Here is a 6,522-nt window from a genome sequence, read left to right on the forward strand (position 1 = left end):
TGAGAGGCAGGCTGGCCTGGCCCACAGCACTGGCCTGACTGGGCGGGGAACGGGGCGGGTGCAAGGACTGCTGTGTGCCAGTCTCCAGGCGTGTCGGGGAGCCAGGCCTTTAGAGGTCCCTGTCCTCTGCAGGCAGAAAATTCCACCCCATTCTTCTGACCAGCAAATTGGGGTTCAGAGAGGCCCCTGATTTGAGTTTGTCACTCAGAGATGGAGCGGGTGAGCCTTGGACCAAGAAGCCCTGAGTTGTACATCAGTCTCGGCCATGGGCGCTTTGGCGTGTTCTGTGTTACGAGTCCCAGTCTCTTCATTTCTAACAAGGGGCTCATGCAGCACGCCTGGCTCACCTGGCTGCGTGCGCATCAAATCAGCTGAGTGTGTGAGGACGTTCATTCTAAACTCTACAAGCTCTGAGCAAACAGAGGGAGTTATTATTTGGGCCAAGGGGGCAGACCAGACGTTAGAGTTGATGATAAATCGGTCGGGCCCCTGTCAAGCACTAGGAGCTTCCAGAGCCCCTTTTTGAACGATGAGGTGTCACGCCTCCTGGAACCCCAGGTACTGGCAGCCGACTCCATGCCAGGCTGGGGAAACGGGGTGAGGATGGTGCAATCCCTGCCTACAGGGCCTCCCTCTCTAAAACAAAGGACTAGTTCCACAGTGTATGAAGCACAATAATACATCAATAAACTGCGAAGGCCTCAGTTGAAAAATGAGAAAAAGACATGGCTAAGTAATTCATGAAAGAATTAAGACTGGACACAGTGGCTCATGCCTGTAATTCCAACTATTTGGGAGGCTGAGGTGGGAGGACCACTTGAGTCCAGGAGTTTGAGGTTGCAGGTGCCACTGCACTCCAGCCTGGGTGACAGAGGGAGACTCCATCTCTTAAAAAAGAAAATGAATGCTTATCAACACTTAGAAAAAAAACAAAAATAGAAATCAACCTGATGAGTAACAAAAATGAAAATAAAAGCAACATTGAGATTTTCTGCACCCCCCATTAGATTATTAAAAAGATTAGAAACATTTCCCCCAGCATGGGCAAGTTGGTTATGAAGGCTCTGCCCCTCACTAACTTTTTTTTTTTTTTTTTGAGATGGAGTCTCACTCTGTCACCCAGGCCTGAGTGCAGTGGCGCGATCTCAGCTCACTGCAAGCTCCGCCTCCCGGGTTCACGCCATTCTCCTACCTCATCCTCCCGAGTAGCTGGGACTACAGGCGCCTGCCACCACGCCCGGCTAATTTTTTGTATTTTTAGTAGAGACGGGGTTTCACCGTGTTAGTCAGGATGGTCTCGATCTCCTGATTTTGTGATCTGCCCACCTCGGCCTCCCAAAGTGCTGGGATTACAGGCGTGAGCCACCACGCCCAGCCGCCCCTTACTAACTTTTGACCTGTAGCATAAACTCCATGCCTCACTTTACCTGTCTGTAAAATGGGCACTAACAATACCCGCCTTGCAGGTTTGTCGGGAGGAGTAAATGAGTTACTGTGTATAAAGTGCTTTGAGGGATGCCAGGAGTGTAACTGGTATTTAATGCACTGTAGTTATTATTTTTATGATCACCATTGGTTCAAAGTATAGTATAGACAATCTTGTCTTGTTTGTTAAAGTAAAAAGTTGGAAATCATCTAAAGTCCTTTAACTGGGAACTGAAGAATTCGATTAGAATCTGTGGATCCCATGGAATACGTTCCCGCAACTGGGTCAGCGAGCGCACGGGTGTTTGTATTGACACGGAAGGTTCTCCATGTCACATTGATGGATGAACAAGCAGCCACGCCAAAGAGATCCCGCTTCTGTGGAGTTGGAAACATGGATTTATTGGTGTGTATTTGCGCTGAGACACGGGCAGGGATGTTCTCCAGCTGTTAGCGGCGGCTTTCTAGGAGTGAAGCATTTTAAGTCTTTTGTTTTCTTCTCTACACTTTTCTGTGTTTTTAAAAAGTACAAGAAGTTTCTTTTTTGGTTAAAAAAAAGTTTACTAAAGCCATTTTCTTTTGTTTGAATTTCAAATGCAGTAAGTGCTGAACGGAAGCACTGAGGCATGAGTGACCAAAGAGGGAACAGGGAAATTTGGGCTTGTCAGTGGGGACGAGGTGGGGGAGGCAGAGTCAGTGTTGATGGGGTGGGAGGTGGACTATGTGGCAGGAGGGCAGGGACTTCGAAGAGTCCAGGGCTTTGAGAGGGACGGGGCGGGGGGGCAGTTAGAAAAGCAAGTTGGTTGGGCGTGGTGGCTCACGCCTGTAATCTTAGCATTTTGGGAGGCTGAGGCGGGCAGATCACAAGGTCAGGAGTTCGAGACCATCCTGGCCAACATGGTGAAACCCTATCTCTACCAAAAATACAAAAATTAGCTGGGTGTGGTGGCACATGCCTGTAATCCCAGCTACTCAGGAGGCTGAGGCAAGAGAATTGCTTGAACTCAGGAGGCGGAGGTTGCAGTGAGCCAAGATTGCGCCACTGCACTCCAGCCTGGGCGACAAAGCAAGACTCCATCTCAAAGAAGAAAAAAGAAAAGCAAGTTGAAGCAAAGTCACATCATTGGAAGGGCAGATGGAGGTTTTATCTGGAAGGTACAGGGTAGTTCAAAAAAGTAAGATAAGGTGTGGACTCTGATCTGGCCTCTGCCCTATTTTGGTTGTTCTCATTTGGGCCTCAGTGCTCTGGGCAGGAAAGTATTTGAGCAGGGACACAGGCGGGAGCTTCCTGTCCATTTTCTGAGAGAGACAGGCCAGAGGAGGCAGCTGGATGTTTGAGTATGAAGAAAGCCCCCTGTTTAGGACTTGCATCTCTCCAAGTCCAGTAGGGCCTCGGCCACCCTGAGAAGAGAGCCAGTCCCCGCGTGTGTGCTGGGACTTGAAGAGCCTAAGAAAAGGGCTGGGCCTTCCCATGGCCAGCAGGCTCTCACTACCCCAAAGCCAAAGACCACAAGCCACTCTCCAGGGCCACGGGATGGCGGCCTGATGAGTAAGCGCAGTTACCTGATCAAGCAGCATCGCGCCATGAGAGGGGATGGCATGCGCCAGTCTCCAGCCGCTCTTCGCTATTCCCCGGGCTCTGGGACCGTGGAGTTAGCTGACCAGGCAGAAGTTGGCTCCCCGGCAGCACGCTGGTGGTCCCGAGATGCCCTGTTAATATTTGGGGGCTGGATAGGTCCACGTGGTGGGGAGCTGCCCTGTGTATGGCGAGAATTTTAGCAGTGCCCCTGGCTTCTACCCACTAGATGCCAGTAGTATCCCTTGGCAATTGTGACATTGCCAAATGGTCCCTGGGAGACACAATTACCCCCATTTGAGAACTTCAGCTCCATGGTGGCCTGCATAGCCATCAGCCGCTCTCCAGGGCTGAACACTCCTCGGGGGCAGGGTCTCCATGTCCCCAGCATCCCGCACAGGCTCAGCACACAGCAGGTGTGAACACCTGGGCTCTGGCCCTTCCTCACCAGAACCCCCTCCCTTCTTGCAAGGAGTGTGGCTGTAGCCATAGAGGACACCCAGTCCCTGCCCCTGTCCCCAGCCCGCCCAGAGCGGAGATGAGCTGAAAACCCCACTGTGTCTCCCACCTTCCCCAGCTCTGGGCTCCAAGCGGCCAGAATGCAAAGAACCAAATCCTTTGAGTGAAACAAACTTTAGTAACCTTTTCAGACAAACACGCCCTCCCCTCCCACCACTTGCTGGAAGCCAGAGCTGCTGACACAGCCATGTGGGGACCTGTGGGGACTCCCTCTCCTTGAGTCGCGGCACATGCACCCTTCACACCCAGCCACTCCCTGCCACCCGCTCTCTCAAAGGGAAGGGCCACCTGGATCTACTGCCGCACTCTTTTTTTTTGCTTCGAGACAGGGCCTTGCTCTGTCACCCAGGCTGGAGAGTGGTGGTGTGATCACAGCCTTCCCAAGCCCCATTCTTAACACCCAAAAGCATTTATAAGAAGTTCAGTTCTCAGTGTTTAGGGAGACAGTGGGAGCGAGATCTGTCCAAATGGTGCTGAGTCCTGCCCTGCCCAAGTACGAGATTTCTTGGGGCTCCCCCAGCAAGTGTCCTGGGGCCTTGCGCTGCCTGGAGGGGCTTCTGCTTCCATCTCTGACTCTGATCTGGAAGGGATTCCATCCCCTCCCTCTCCCAGTGCCTGGGACAGAGACAGCTGCTGCCGGAGATCTGCAGGGCCTAACATAAAGCAAGAAGCCGTGCTCGTTAGGCCGGCGGCCAGCACCACAGAGCATGCAGAAGGAAATGAACTTCCACTAGAAACGGCTGGCTGGGCAGGCAGGAAGGGTGCTCCAGGGAGCTTGGAGCTTTTGCAGGGTCAGGGACCCCAAACATCGTGTGCACAGTGCCTAGTGCTCCAGCTCAGGAGAGCATCCCCAGAATGCATGACCCGGACCAAGGCCCACAGGGCACACATGGTGTCAGCAGGACCCTGGATAGGGGGCTTTCAGATAAAATCCAAACAGGAACTCATCTCCCAAAAAAGACTCATGGTTGGTCCTGGACAGCCAAGCCCCACCCTCAGCACTCAGCCAGGGCTGGTCCTCAAGCTGTGTACGGCTGGTCCTCGAGCTGTGTTGACTGAAGGGCAGGCCGGATTAATGTCACTCCAGAAGGAACCTGACAGCCAGCCCTTCTCAACAAACCATCTTCACAAATGCTCCACGAGGCTGTCATTCCCTGCACGAGGGACTCCCGGCTGGCTCCATGTGATGCCTGCGGGAGGTGAGCTACTGACTTCCTGTTGTCTTTAGTTAGAGGGGACTCCAGGCTACCCCATGACAGCATCATCGGGCACTCGCAGGCAGATATGTTTTGGTGAGGGCTGGTGAAGGGTAGGACGGACATGGGCATGCACCCATCCCATCCATGTGTCATGGCAGGAAGAAGCAAAGGTTGAGAACCACAGCACTAGATATCTGGGTTCAGGGACATGTGCCATTGTGACCTGGATTCTGGTGCCTGGGGTGGGCACAACCAGGTACATGCCTTGTTCCAGGAAGCTGTCTGCAGCAGGCCTGTTGCTGGCTGGGTGTGCACTGGAATTTGGGGTCCCCTCATCCCCCGCCAGGCGTTCAAACCGCTGTGCCTTCTGTGTCCTCTGTCCCACACTGCCCCCTGGAGGAGGGATGAAGGATGGTGCTGAAGGGCACAAGCGGTAGACATTTTCATCCACCTTCACCTCCTCTTCCTGGCCAATAGAACGCTGATTTTGTTCGAGGCAGCAGAACGCCCAGCCCCAGGGACAAGTCTTGCTTCATTGTATAAGTCAATGATGATGGCCCTGTACCCCGGTGCCAGGCCCTTTCTTTCCCAGCCTCCTTTGCAGCTAGGGGCCATTGACGCAATTTCAGGCAATGAAGTGTAAGGGAAAGTTTTTTTGTGGGGGTGCTTCTGGGAGAGCTTTTGCTTCTTAACAAAAGGGAAGGGTGTGAAAGGAGAGTTATCTTAGGTCCACCCTCGCTTTCTTTCATGCTGGGGTGCAGACGTGGTGGCCGGTGCTACAGCAGCCATCCTGCAGCTATGTGGCACCAAGTTAACACAGAGGATGGTGAGCAGAGAGAGGGAAAGAACCTGGGTCCTTGATGACCTCACCAAGCGGCCAAGCCACCCTGAAACTGCCTATGCCCAGGGTCCTTGTGAAGTAACAATGGCCGTATTTGTGGTTTCGTTGAATTCTGTTACTTGCAGCCAAACACATTGGGGAAGCCCTGAAGTGTGAGGTGCTGTGTGAGGTGCTGTGTGAGGTGCTGTGTGAGGTGCTGTGTGAGCATGGGCAAAGCACTTAGCACAATGCCCCGCCTATGGTAATTGCCTATAAATGGTGGCTATTATTACCATCATGTGCATCTGCAAGTGTGCGTGAGTTGCTAACTCGTGTGGGCACATATGGGTGAATATGGATGTGTGATGTGCAGGTGACCTCTGGTTCAAAATGTGATTCAAGTCCTGTCCTGTTACTTGGCCCAGGCACTGGGGCCACTCCCTCGACCTTGCTGAGATGCAGTTTCCTTAACTAAATGGGGAGGACAATGACTTACATGGGTCTAAGCTGGCAGTTGGCATTGCCAACCTCGCAATCACCCAGAGGTAGGACAAGAGTACTGGCTCCACCTGGCAGATGGGGAAACTGAGGCTTAGAGAGCATAAGTGAAATGCCCACATTTAGAGCCAAGAAGTGGTGATGCTGAGACTTGAACCATGTGGCCTCACACAGAACCTGAGTGCAGGGCTGTATGTGAGTGTGTGTATGTGCAGGGGTGTGTGTGCAGGGCTGTATGTGAGTGTGTATATGTGCAGGGGTGTGTGTGCAGGGCTGTATGTGAGTGTGTATATGTGCAGGGGTGTGTGTGCAGGGTGTGTGTGCACATGTGTGCGGGAGTGCATGTGAACATGTGTGCATGGGTCTGTGTGCAGGGAGTGTGCACATGCGAAGTCACTTAGGTCAGTGTGTATGAAACCCAAGCCATTCTGGACAAACCATGATGACTCTGTCTAGAGGGAGGGTCTCTCCTCATTCCTCAGAGG

This window comes from Pongo abelii, chromosome 15, assembly GCF_028885655.2.
Source record: "Pongo abelii isolate AG06213 chromosome 15, NHGRI_mPonAbe1-v2.0_pri, whole genome shotgun sequence".
Taxonomy (NCBI): domain Eukaryota; kingdom Metazoa; phylum Chordata; class Mammalia; order Primates; family Hominidae; genus Pongo; species Pongo abelii.